Source organism: Mustela putorius, unplaced genomic scaffold, assembly GCF_011764305.1.
Source record: "Mustela putorius furo isolate JIRA1106 unplaced genomic scaffold, ASM1176430v1.1 tig00003972_pilon_pilon_pilon, whole genome shotgun sequence".
Classification (NCBI taxonomy): Eukaryota; Metazoa; Chordata; class Mammalia; order Carnivora; family Mustelidae; genus Mustela; species Mustela putorius.
The window spans coordinates 15,093,599-15,106,471 of NW_025422115.1; the positions used below are offsets into that span (position 1 = coordinate 15,093,599).

Sequence of the window (12,873 nt, forward strand, 5' to 3'; positions counted from 1 at the left end):
GCTTCAATCTCGTTATTAGATATCGTTCTATTCAGGTTGCCAATTTCTTCCTGGTTCCATTTGGGGAGTTTGTAGTTTTCCAGGAATGCATCCATTTCATCTAGGTTACTTAGCTTATTGGCATATAACTATTGATAATAACTTCTGATGATTGTGTCCACTTCCTTGGTGTTCATTGTAATCCTCTCTTTTCATTCATAATTTTATGAATTTGGGATTTCTCTCTCTTTTCTTTTGGATTAGTGTGGCCAATGGTTTATCGATCTTATTGATTCTTTCAAAAAACCAGCTTCTAGTTTCATTGATATGTTCTACTGTATCTGTGGTTTCTACCTCATTGATCTCAGCTCTAATCTTGATTATTTCTCTTCTTATGTGTGGAGTTGGTTTGATTTGTTGTTTAACCTCTAGTTCTTTAAGGTGTAGAGACAGCCGATGTGTTCTGGATTTTTCACTTTTTTGGAGAGAGGCTTGGATGGCTATGTATGTATGAGTATTCTGTTGTTTTAGAGTGGAATGTTCTGTATATATTTATGTGGTCCACCTGGTCCAATGTGCCATTCAGTGCTCTTGTTTCTTTATTGATTTTCTGCTTCAATGATCTATTTCTGAGAGCTGTGTTAAGATCTCCTACTATTAGTGTATTCATATCAATATGACTCTTTATCTTGATTAACAGTTTTCTTATGTAATTGGCTGCTCCCATATTGGGGACATAGATATTTACAATTGTTAGATCATCTTGGTGGATAGTCCTCTTCAGAATGATGTAGTGTCCTTCTGTATCTCTGACTATAGTCTTTAGTTTAAAATCTAACTTATCTGATATGAGAATCACTACCCCAGCTGTCTTTTGAGGCCCATTGGCTTGAAAGATGCTTCTCCATCCCTTCATTTTCAGTCTGGGTGTATCTTTAGGTTCAAAATTGGTCTCTTGTAGACAACATATGGATGGGTCTTGTCGTTTTATCCAGTCTGCAACCCTGTGCCATTTTATGGGCGCATTTAGGCCATTCACATTGAGAGTGATAACTGATAGATACGTTTTTATTGACATCGTGTTACCTTTGAAGTCTTTCTTTCTGTAGGTTGTCTCTTTGTTTCTGTTCAATGCTATTCTTAGGATTTTTCCTCTTTTATAGAACCCTCCTTAATATTTCCTGCAGTGTCGGCTTGCTTGTTGTGTAGTCTTTTAAGCCTTGCTGGTCTCGGAAACTCTTTATCTCTCCATCCATTTGGATGTCAGTCTTGCTGGATAAAGTATTCTTGGCTGCATCTTCTTCTCATTTAATGCCCTGAATATATCTTGCCAGCCCTTTCTGGCTTGCCGGGTCTCTGTGGACAGGTCTGACGTTATTCTGATGGGCTTTCCTCTGTAGGTAAGGATCCTCTTTGTCCTAGCAGCTTTCAAGAGATTATACCTACAATTATGATTTCTCAATTTGACTATCAGGTGCCTTGATTTTTTTTTTTTGGAATGTATAATCTTGGGTGGAGACCTTTCGGCCTCTAGTACCTGAATGCTGGTCCATTCGCAAGATTGGAAAATTTTCATGAGGAACTTGCTCCACTATATCTTCTAGACTTCTTTCTTTCTCCTCCTCTTCAGGGATTCCAATAATTCTGATGTTGGAACGTTTCATGGCATCATTTATTTCCCTGATTCTGTTTTTGTGGCTTCTAAGCTGTTTGTCCCAGGCTTCCTCCTGATCCTTTCTCTCTATCTGTTTGTCCTCCAGATCACTAATTCTATCTTCTGTCTCAGTTACCCTAGCTTAGAGAATTTAGAATAAATAAATAAGCTGCTTGATCTTATTCCTATAAAGTAAAGAGATGCCTCCCAAGAATGTTTCTCAACCCACCTCCAGTGGCTGAGATGGAAACAACCTACCAAGAAGGTAGACTTGACAGCCTACCAAGACTCTGACTTCTTCAAGTCTGAGAAGGCACTAAGGATCATGCCCTGGTCCTGTGTGGTCATTGGATGGCATCTGGATATCCCTCTGGGAGGATATGGGTACTAGCTGGGCAAGGAAGAGCTGTCCAGGGAGGGTACCTCATATGAAGGCTAGGTTCTGCCCCCAGAAATATTATCTATGTCCTCTCTCGAGGTGGACATGAGCCTGTGACTGACATGGGGGCCACAGCAGGGCATCTTGGTCCTGGCCATGGTTGCCAGGTGCCCCTTGCAAACACAGATTGATCCAAGCTGGCCAGAGAGGATTTAATTGGGTTCCTATGGCCCAGCTGTGGCCCTGCATGGGACGCAGTCATATAAGGCACTCCCAAAACATTCCTAAGTGCCACCTGAAAGATGGGGAGCCAGTGAGAACCAAAAAGGGGATCCCAGGCCTGGCAGTTTCCATGTGGGACTACTTGCCACATGTAGCCCCCCACATATTTTCATGTCTCTCACCAGAGAAGGGAGCACTACAGACAGGTCAGATACACTCTGAGATGGCCCTTCAGACTTATTGAGATCTTGTGGAAGTACTACACAACACATTTCTTAAGCTCTCTTTGGAGACCGAGCCTGGCTTCGGTGCATAGAGAGCCTTGTGAAAGTGTCCTGACCACGGTCAAGTGTGGGTACTCATTGTGCCTGTGGAAAACATTTCTGAGTCCTGTAGGTTGCACTGGGTAGGGATGCCATGGGATGGTGCGGGAACCCAAACACAGTCCTCTGAGAGGCCTGGCTACCAGATCGGGCTCTTGTATTTCTTTTTAAGTCACATTTTGAAGAAGAGATCAGCCTGGGATTGACAAGGAGGCCCAGTGATAGCATGGTCTTGGTCATAGTACTGGGTGTGTTTAGGTGGTCTGATGTGCCTTCTAAATATTTTTCAAAATGTTCATCATCACTAGCCATCAGGGAGATTCAAATCAAAACCACATTGAGGTACCACCTAACACCAGTTAGAACAGCCAGAATTAACAACACAGGAAACAATGTGTGTCAGAGAGGATGTGGAGAAAGGGGAACCCTCTTCCACTGTTGGTGGGAATGCAAGTTGGTACGGCCACTTTGTAAAACAGTGTGGAGATTCCTTAAGAAATTAAAAATAGAGCTTCTCTATGACCCTGAAATTGCACTACTGGGTATTTACCCCAAAGATACAGATATAGTGAAAAGAAAGGCCAATGTTCATAGCTGTGGAACTATGGAAAGAACCAAGATGCCCTTCAATGGATGAATGGATAAGGAAGATGAGGTCCATATATCCAGTGGAGTATTATGCCTCCATCAAAAAGGATGAATACCCAACTTTTGTATCAACATGGATGGGACTGGAAGAGATTATTCTGAGTGAAATAAGTCAAGCAGAGAGAATCAATTATCATATGGTTTCCCTTATTTATGGTGCATAAGAAATAACACGGAGGACATGGGGAGGTGGAGAGAAGGGAGTTGGGGGAAATTGGAGGGGGAGACAAACCATGAGAGACTGTGGACCCTGAAAAACAATCTGAAGGTTTTGGAGGGTTGGGGGTGTGGGAAGTTGGGTGAGCCTGGTGGTGGGTATTATGGAGGGCATGGAACACTGGGTGTGGTGCATAAACAATGAATTCTGGAATACTGAAAAGAAATCTTAAAATAAATAAAAATTTAAAAAATAAATATTTTTCAGATCTCTGGAGTGTCCAGCCAGAGACATCTGTGGAGTGGTCAGTGGTCTGGCCATAGTCCTGCATGGACTCCTGTCATCACATGCCCATCTAGAAAATGTTTCCAGGTCCATTTCTGGACCAGGCAGGGAGGCCTGGAAGGGGTGTCTGGGTACCAGCTTCCCACTTCGAGTGTTGGCCGTACCTCAAAAAACATTTCCTAGAGCGTTGGAATGATCTGGATAGAGAGGGGTTAGCATGGAATTTGTCATGGAATTTCCAAGCCCAATCACACACCTGCATGGGGCCCACTCACCTCTGTGTTGGTAGAAACAGAGTATTTTGGGAGGCCCTGGGGGGTGAAGACTGCAGAACTCTCAGCACATAACAATTCCCTCTAAACCCCTGAACTAAGAGACTTGACCAAACTCTAGCATGGCTTTTTGCAGGACAAGGCTATATCCCTAGGATGACTTCCCAAACCCTCCACCCCAAGACCCACCTGCTGGAGCCCCTCTGTAGAATTCACCTTGCACTTGTTGCACAGCCAGGCTGTTTTCTCCATTTCCATACTTTTCATACACATGCTGTTTTCTCCATTTCCATACTTTTCATACACACTGTACCTTTCAATTATAATTTACAGAGAAATAATTCTTTGCTCACCCATTCTACATCATCCTAACCTGACTCCTTGCACATATAGATGTTCCAGGCACCTAATAATTTGCTCATGAATTGTGTTATTCAGTTTATAGGCCTTATGCCCATTATAAGCCATCACATTTCCAGCCATTGCATACTGTCTTTTAGCTGTTTGAAGATCCACTTCCGCTTCTTGGACTCAACTTTCACTTTCAGTACCTGTGCTATGTTGACTCAAAATCACTGTCTGAATACCAATTGGCAATGACCGATGTCTGCATTTTTTAAAGATTTTATTTATTTGACAGAGAAAGACATAGCGAGAGAGGGAACACAAGCAGGGGGAGTGGGAGAGAGAGCAGAGAGCCCGATGTGGGACTTGATCTTAGGACCCTGGGATCATGACTTGAGCTGAAGGCTGACACTTAAGGACAGAACCACCCAGGCACCCCCCGATGTCTGCATCTTGCACACCTGCAAGATTCATTCAGATATCAGTCTTGCATTCCTACCGTGTGTGATTCAGTAGTTACCTCTTGTTCATTCATCTGCACTATCCAACATACATTTCATGCACACCCTTGTTGGTGCCATTTAACACTCTTTTCCTTGCCCACCCATTGTACTCACTACAATTTCCCTTTGATGCCCACCTCTGTGTTATTCAACTTATACCCAGGTAGACTGTACTTCCAATTACTGTTCATCAACAATTTCCCAACTAAAAACCATGCCCCTCAAACTTGCTTGTGATTCAGCCACTCTATTCAGAACCATTCTGTATCATTTAGCTATCACTCCTTGCACACCCAACATGTACTATTCAACTTGACTCCTTGCACATATAGTGGACTCCATTTTCTCTAATGCTATTCAACTTCTATGTATTCCCCAGCAAAACTATACTATAAAATTATGCCAATAGCACATACAGTTGACCCTTGAACAATCTGGAGGCTAGGGTTCCTGGTTCCCACGCAATTGAAAATCCCAATATAACTTTTGATTCCCCAACAACTACTAATAGCTATTGATCAGAAGCCTTAGCAAATAACACAAATAGTTGATTAAGCATATTTCATATGTTATATGTATTGTATACTGTATTCTACAATAAGGTAAATTGGAGAAAAGAAAATGTTACTAAAATCACAAGAGCTTCCAGGCTCATGCCTCAACTGCACCATGGTTTCCAAAGGTGGTTCCAAGCATCAATCCAAGGAGGCCCTGCTCCTGCAGGATTTGGCCATGTCCTCAGTGTTCTTTTTGGGAATACATTCATCATGTCTACCATCCCTGGCCAGTTATCTTGGTGAGCATGGCATATGGATCCTGGTCAGTCTGCTGTTCTCTATAGTGTGATGATCCTAGTAAGCACTTATTTGGTAGCCTTTGCAGACAAAAATGTGAAATTTATTCTCAAACACAAAGTAGCACTAAAGAGGAAGGATGCTGTTTCCAAAGAAGTGACTCAAAAACTTCCTGAAGATGATTAAAGAAAGATGTCTCAAAAGAAACAAGAAGAAAGAATCTTGTGGAAGAAGAACAAAATTACCAGTTATGAAGCTACAACATTTTCCATCTTCTATAACAACCTCCTATTTCTGGCCTTTGTCATTGTTTCTTCTTTCTTTATAGTGACGAACTTCAACCTATATTTTGTCCATAACTCTGTCATCAGTCCTCATTGCCCTCCTGCATACTGGCTCCAAATTGAACATGTCAGCTTTGCCCCCCTGGATTTGTAATTATTTGTGGCCTGTGGTATATGGAAAAATAGCAGGGTGGTCAGGGTGAGAGATACAGAAGATGTTTTTATTTTCTTAATTATTTTTCAAATTTAAATCAATTATCCAACATATCCAACATCATTAGTTTCAAATGTAGTGTTCAAAAATATATAGCACCCAGTGCTATATAGATGTAGTGTTCAATAATACATAACACCCAGTGCTCATCACATCATGTGCCCTCCTTAATGTCCATTACCCAAACCCACCTCCCCTACAGCAATCCTAAGTTTGTTTCCTATAGTTAAAAGGGTCTCTCATGGTCTGTCTCTCTCTTTGATGACTTTCATTCAGTTTTCCCTCCCTTATTCTCTGATCCACGGTGCTATTTCTTATATTCCACATATGAGTGAAAACACGATAATTGTCTGTCTGAGTGACTTACTTTGCTCAGCATTATACCCTCAAGTTCCATTCAATTCGATGTAAATGATAAATATTCATCTTTTTTGATGGCTGAATAATATTCCATTGTGTATATATGTGTGTGTACACACACACACACACACACACACAGATCACATCTTTTTAAAAAAAATTTATTTATTTAAATTTTTTTTCAGTGTTCCAAGATTTATTGTTTATGCACCACACCCAGTACTCCATGCAATACATGACCTCCATAATACCCACCACCAGACTCACCCAACCTCCCACCCCTCTCCCCTCCAAAACCCTCAGTTTTTTTCTCAGAGTCCATAGTCTCTCATGGTTAGTCTCCCCCTCCAATTTTCTCCAACTCCCTTCTCCTCTCCATCTCCCCATGTCCTCCATGTTATTCCTTATACTCCACAAATAAATGAAACCATATGATAATTGACTCTTTCTGCCTGACTTATTTCACTTAGCACAATCTCCTCCAGTCCTGTCCATGTTGATACAAAAATTGGGTATTCGTCCTTTCTGATAGAGGCATAATACCCCACTGTATATATGGACCATGTCTTCTTAATCCATTTGTCTGTTGAAGGGCATCTTGGTTCTTTCCACAGTTTGGCAACTGTGGCCATTGCTGCTATGAACATTGGGGTAAAGATGATCTTTCTTTTCACTACATCTGTATCTTTGGGGTAAATACCCAGTGGTGCAATTGCAGGGTCATAGGGAAGCTCTATTTTTAATTTCTTTTTTTTTTAAGATTTTATTTATTTATCAGAGAGAGAGAGGGGGAGAGAGCAAGCACAGGCAGACAGAATGGCAGGCAGAGGCAGAGGGAGAAGCAGGCTCCCCGCTGAGCAAGGAGCCCGATGTGGGACTCAATCCCAGAATGCTGGGATCATGACCTGAGCCGAAGGCAGCTGCTTAACCAACTGAGCCACCCAGGCGTCCCTCTATTTTTAATTTCTTAAGGAATCTCCACACTGTTTTCCAAAGTGGCTTTCCAGCCACTTTCCAAAAGTGGCTGTACCAGCTTGCATTTCCACCAACAGTGTAAGAGGGTTCCCCATTCTCCACATCCTCTCCAACACACGTTGTTTCCTGTCTTGTTAATTTTGGCCATTCTAACTGGTGTAAGGTGGTATCTCAATGTGACACCACATCTTCTTTATCCATTCATCTGTTGACAGACATCAGCTCTTTTCTTAGTTTGGCTATTGTGGACATTGTTGCCATAAACATTGGCGTGCATGTGTCCCTTTGGATCATTACATTTGTCACAAGATGTTTTTATAGTCTGCAGTTTGAGAGTTTAAAAAACCCAACACAATATAACTCAATATTTATTGGCTCTTTTTTGACAGATTGTTGAAATTAAATGAGTTGAAAGGGAAGTCAAAATACCAGGACATTTATTAAAAGGCAAAAGCTTGTCTTGATCTATCAGAGGTCACAGTAAGCTGGACTAAACTATTATTTCTTGTAATAGTAGCAAGAGGTTAATAACCAGTTCTGTGTGTTCTAGCCATAATATTACAACTTTTTCTGAACCATAATTATCAGAATGAATCCTTTCCCTTGAAGCCTCGTGTTTATAAGTCTTTGAATTTGTGATTTGAAATAACTCAAAAATAAGGTGTCTCCAACTTGGAGAAGAGAGACTTATGGAAGAGCCTTTTTAAAGAAGAAAGACAGCCAAGGTAATAACCTAAAAATAGTGACCAACCACATGAGACTCGTGTTTTGGTATTGAAGCACATACTTTTCTGCTGTAAAGCTATGGCCTTGGGTGGCCAGGGAGGTCAATTCAGCCCTATCATGTTGGATTGAACTGTTAAAAGATGGAAATCATTGTTTTCCTTGACTAGGTCTCATACTACTAGAGGAATGTTTAGTAGAGAACCTCTTTACTGAATATTGATATGTAAAAGACCTAAGTAATGTTTATGATCATATTTCTAGAATTCTAAGAACTCTCCGAGGAACCACGGTGGTTTTAGTGCTTGTCAACATCTTTTCACTAGGACTTTCATAAATTTGACCCTTCAGTCCATGGATTTCCATCCATTGTGAACAAAATATAAACCTCTAAAGCCCGGGGTCCAGCCAAGAAAAAAAAAATCCCAAGGGAGGATACATTTACAGTTCTGTAATGTATTTATTTAAAAAAATCTGCATATAAGTGGACTCAGACGATTCAAGCTCATATTGTTCAAGGATCAACTGTACTATACCTGTTGTCCAAATGTACATCCAGACAATGGGTCTGTAATTATAGCCATTACACAACACTGTGAGGTGCTGTGTATAGTGGGATATGTGTGTGAGACACTGTTCTGTTGTGTGAGTGTGTGCATGTGAGATACTTTGTTTATTATGTATATAAGACAGTGTTTTGTATTGTGGTGTGTGAATGAGACCTGCTGTATGACACTGTTTCATGGTTTTTATGAGGGAACAGAAGGCTGGCTGAGGACAAAACAAAAGCTGACATCCTGCAACCTTCCCCCACCCCCACTCCTGGGTGGACATATTGTGACATTCTTTAGGAATCTCCCAACTATCTTAACGTTAATACCTTGTTAAAGGGAAAAACCCTGACAGTGCCAAGGCCTCTTTGTCATTGGTTCTTTTTAGCATATGAAAGTTCTATTGAAAGCTTTTTTCTTACCTCCCCTAACCCCATCGTACACCCTTCACAACTGGGGCAGCAAGTCTGCCCACGGGTCTTGTCCTATGCTTTAGTAAACCACTATTTTTGCATCAAAGATGTCTCAAGAATTCTTTCTTGGTCTTTGGCTCTCTACTCCACCCCACTGAACATCACCTATATTCTATATATTTGGTGGCCAAATGTGGGGCTTTGAGTCTTTACATCTGGACTCTGAGCTTTGGTGCAAAATTGGTGAGTACTTTCTCTCCTCTTCCTTTACTCTTATTTCAGGGGCTCATCAAGGAGTACAGTCTTATCGGAACACATTCATGTCAATTGCTCGGGCTGCAATCCTCTAACCTGTGGCTATTCTACAAGGAGGAGAAAGTCTGACTTTTGGCTGGAAGTTTGGCTGTGGTCAGAATGGTAATAAGACCCAGTAACTTGATGACCTCTCTCTGTTCCTGTTCTTATACAAAGTTGTCTGTCTTGGGTACAGGACAGCCACCTAAGTCACCAGGAGGGTTGCCAATCTTAAGACTTGTCTGTATGCTTTCCTCCTGATTGATCTAATGTGATCCCCTCCACATTCCTGGTCTAGCCACTTCTGGTCTCAGGAGCTCCACTGGAAGCCAGCGGAAACCAGTACCTGATTGAATTAAAACAGCAACCAATTCCTAGGGAAGTTGGCTGTAAGGACCACATGTGTTGGAATGTCGCTTAAACCACGATGGATTTCAACCTTGTACTGTTTCTTGTCAGTGTCCTCTACTAACTACTAAAAGCTGTAAAATAGGGTAATTTCCTCTTGTAAAACTTTTCTAGTATTTTCTGTGGGTTAAAATGGCAGGGCAGTACAAAACCTTCAGGGCATAAGATGGCATGGCATGGCACAGCACGGTATTTCAGTCCACTCACCAGGCACCTATCTGTAGCCTAGGATGCAATGGGGAAGGGGAGGGATGCCAACACTCCTCCGGGGCCTTTTATGGCAGGAAAGCCTTCATGAGAAGGTAGGATTGTGCTTAATAGCAATGTCTTGTTTGAGGAACACCTCCGGTTGCTTTTGATACATGGGAACCTCTGACATATCCTGCGTGGGAAGCCACCCAGGAGTCAGGGGATTTGGTAATGGACTTTCTTTACTTTTATGGGAACATAGCCTCAGTAGGCTAATTCAGTTCCCAAGGACTCTACCTTGGAATGCCTTTTAACCCACTGGAAGCAAATTGCATTGCAAAACTTAGGAAAGGACTGAACTCCTGGAACACTCTAATGGCCTCAGTGGGATCTATCAGTTAGATCTCCACAGGAAATAGGGCAAATGTACCTAGGGTACCTTCACTGCTCTACACCAAGACCCCAACCTAAGGGCCTCTTGCAGAATGCATTTGCCTGAATATATCTGTCTAGCAAACCCCATCCTGAGGTATTGGATGATAATTATCTAAATAAACCTCCTCCTGGTAAATCCAGGTTGCCAGAGGATACACAGGCCATCCCTAGCAAAGGGGACTGGGACTCTCTCTCTCTCTCTCTGTTCCTCCTAATAGAGGTCTCTGTCTCAAGCTAGACTAACCACAGTTGGCTCCAGGTATAGCCACTAACTGGATATAGAGACTTTAAGGAATATTCTCAAGCAGCTGCTGAAACTCCCTTTGTTTTGGGGAAATTCCCTGTGTTCTCTGGCTGGATGTGGACTGCCTAACACCCCCCCCCCCACATCCCTTGGTGGGAAAACATGGTGTCTGCTCCTCTGTTGGAGTTGATGAGCTCTAAAACCGGGAACCCTTTCTCTGCCATCTGGCAGCACTTTTATCTCTTCTGTCTCCCCCTTCTGTTTCTGCCACCTTGTGTGTGGCCTGCATAAATGGCCTGCATACCATCCTTGGTGATTCCTGCACCATGGCTCCTTTTTCCTTCATTGTCAAGGAGCAAGAAGAGCACCCCCTGGACCTAACACCTTCCACTCCAGATTTCCCTGTGTCTCAAAAATTGAAAGTGCTGTGGGCCCCAGTGGAAAACAAATAAGTATTTAAACTAAATTAGTTTGTTGTTTTAATTAAGATAGACATGTCTTTGAAGTTACAGCAGTAAATGTGAAACTTTTATTCTATCAAGGTTTACTGAAGGTCAAATAAGCTCGTGTTATCTCTGTTGCAATATGTTAGCAAAAAGATGACTAAACTTATGGTTAATTATCTCAAAGTTTTCATGTGTAATTGTTAATATAGCTTTCAAAGTCTTTGGTAACCTGAAACTTTAATGTTTTGCTTGGGTGATAAATGGAATTAAATTCATTGGACATCTAGGTCTTTCAAATAGGATAAAATGCTAAGTCATTAATTACTGGACATAAGTTTGTGCTTTGACTTACTGCAAAGAAACTAAGGGTATTTAAATCTGTTGGCAAACATGTTTTGTGCTTAACTGATTCACAAATTTGCCATCTAAAGGATTCTGGTGTAACAGTTCACAATTGGTTAATACTTAGTCTTCACTAGAAATGAAGGTTTGTAAAGAATGCAAAATTCTGAATGACTGATGGCAATGCATTTTTGTTGAAGGTAAAAATGGTGATTTTGTTCTACATGAGATGGTTGTTTGGAAAGAAGTGGCGTGGGACAAAATCTGAATGCAAAGGAGTTGTAGGAGGTTTATGACAGAAAAACTTGGGAAAGGAATTTTAGGTGTGGTCAGGACAGACTAAGATGAAAACAAATGGGTTTTAAAGTGCTCTGGTATAAGGTTGAATTTCTCTCTGTTCAAAAAGACAAAGTTTTCTAAAATTAATTTATCTGCTGTTAAGAAAATGTAAACAGTTTTTTCCTCTTTACCTTTCCAGAAAAACCATTTTCCACATTTTGCCCATGTCAGATCTTTAACATCCCTAATTATATTTAGGCATGTGCTTTAAAACTTTCTAAGATTTTAACAAGTGTTGACAAGATTTAAACTGTAAATGAAATCTCTTTAACTTATTAAGTGTTTCCTTGGTATGCTAAGTTACTCAGGAAGTACTGCTAAACAAATGATAAACCCTGGGTTACATTTGTTAAATGCTCTAACTGTTCTAGAGGTTCTAAGCATTTCCCAAAGTTTTAGTGTTTTGAAAAGTTCATTGCTTGATATTTTAATTATTGAAGTGTTATGTGTCAGAGAAATAACCTGATTTCCTTGCCAGCTCTATTGTAAACTCTTATCAGCTCTTTAACCATATCTATTCTGAGTTTTTGTCATTTATAATTGTTATAATTCTTTTGTAAAATGAGTTTCATCTTAAAGGAGATTCATACAAAGGACTTTTAGGACAACACAGGTATTCAATATCTTTAAGATCAGAACTGAAGTGAGTAGAAATTTCCAGAACTAACTAAAACTGCATTCAGACTAAACCAGAATTAGTAACATGGGACTAAATAAACTAAAAGATTATAGTGTTGTGACTCTTGTTTGAAACTTTGCTGGTTCTCTAATGTTTGCTCTTCCAGACTAAGGAAAATTTTTCTTAAGATACCTGTGACTTACAGAAATGTAAAAATACTCATTTGTAAATAAATCAAAACATTCAACCTTTCTCTCAACCTGAACCCTCAAACTCAAAAGGTCTCAGCGAGTATTCTTCCATGGCAATCCTAGTCATTTCCATAAGTTCAATAAGAATCTGTTCTCCTTGTAATAGGACAGCATTGGAAACATGGATTAAAATAACAAGGCTATAACTGGAATGTCATATTTGAGAAAGACATGCATAGGCTCAGATATGACCAGGCATCTTTAAGGAACTAAGGTGGACTTTAT

The 12,873-nt window shown here is 40.8% G+C and overlaps 1 pseudogene; it reads left to right on the forward strand.

Moving 5' to 3' along the window:
• The first annotated feature begins 5,436 nt into the window (after nt 1-5,436).
• LOC101679784 lies at nt 5,437-6,048 on the forward strand (annotated as a pseudogene).
• Nucleotides 6,049-12,873: the final 6,825 nt, after the last annotated feature.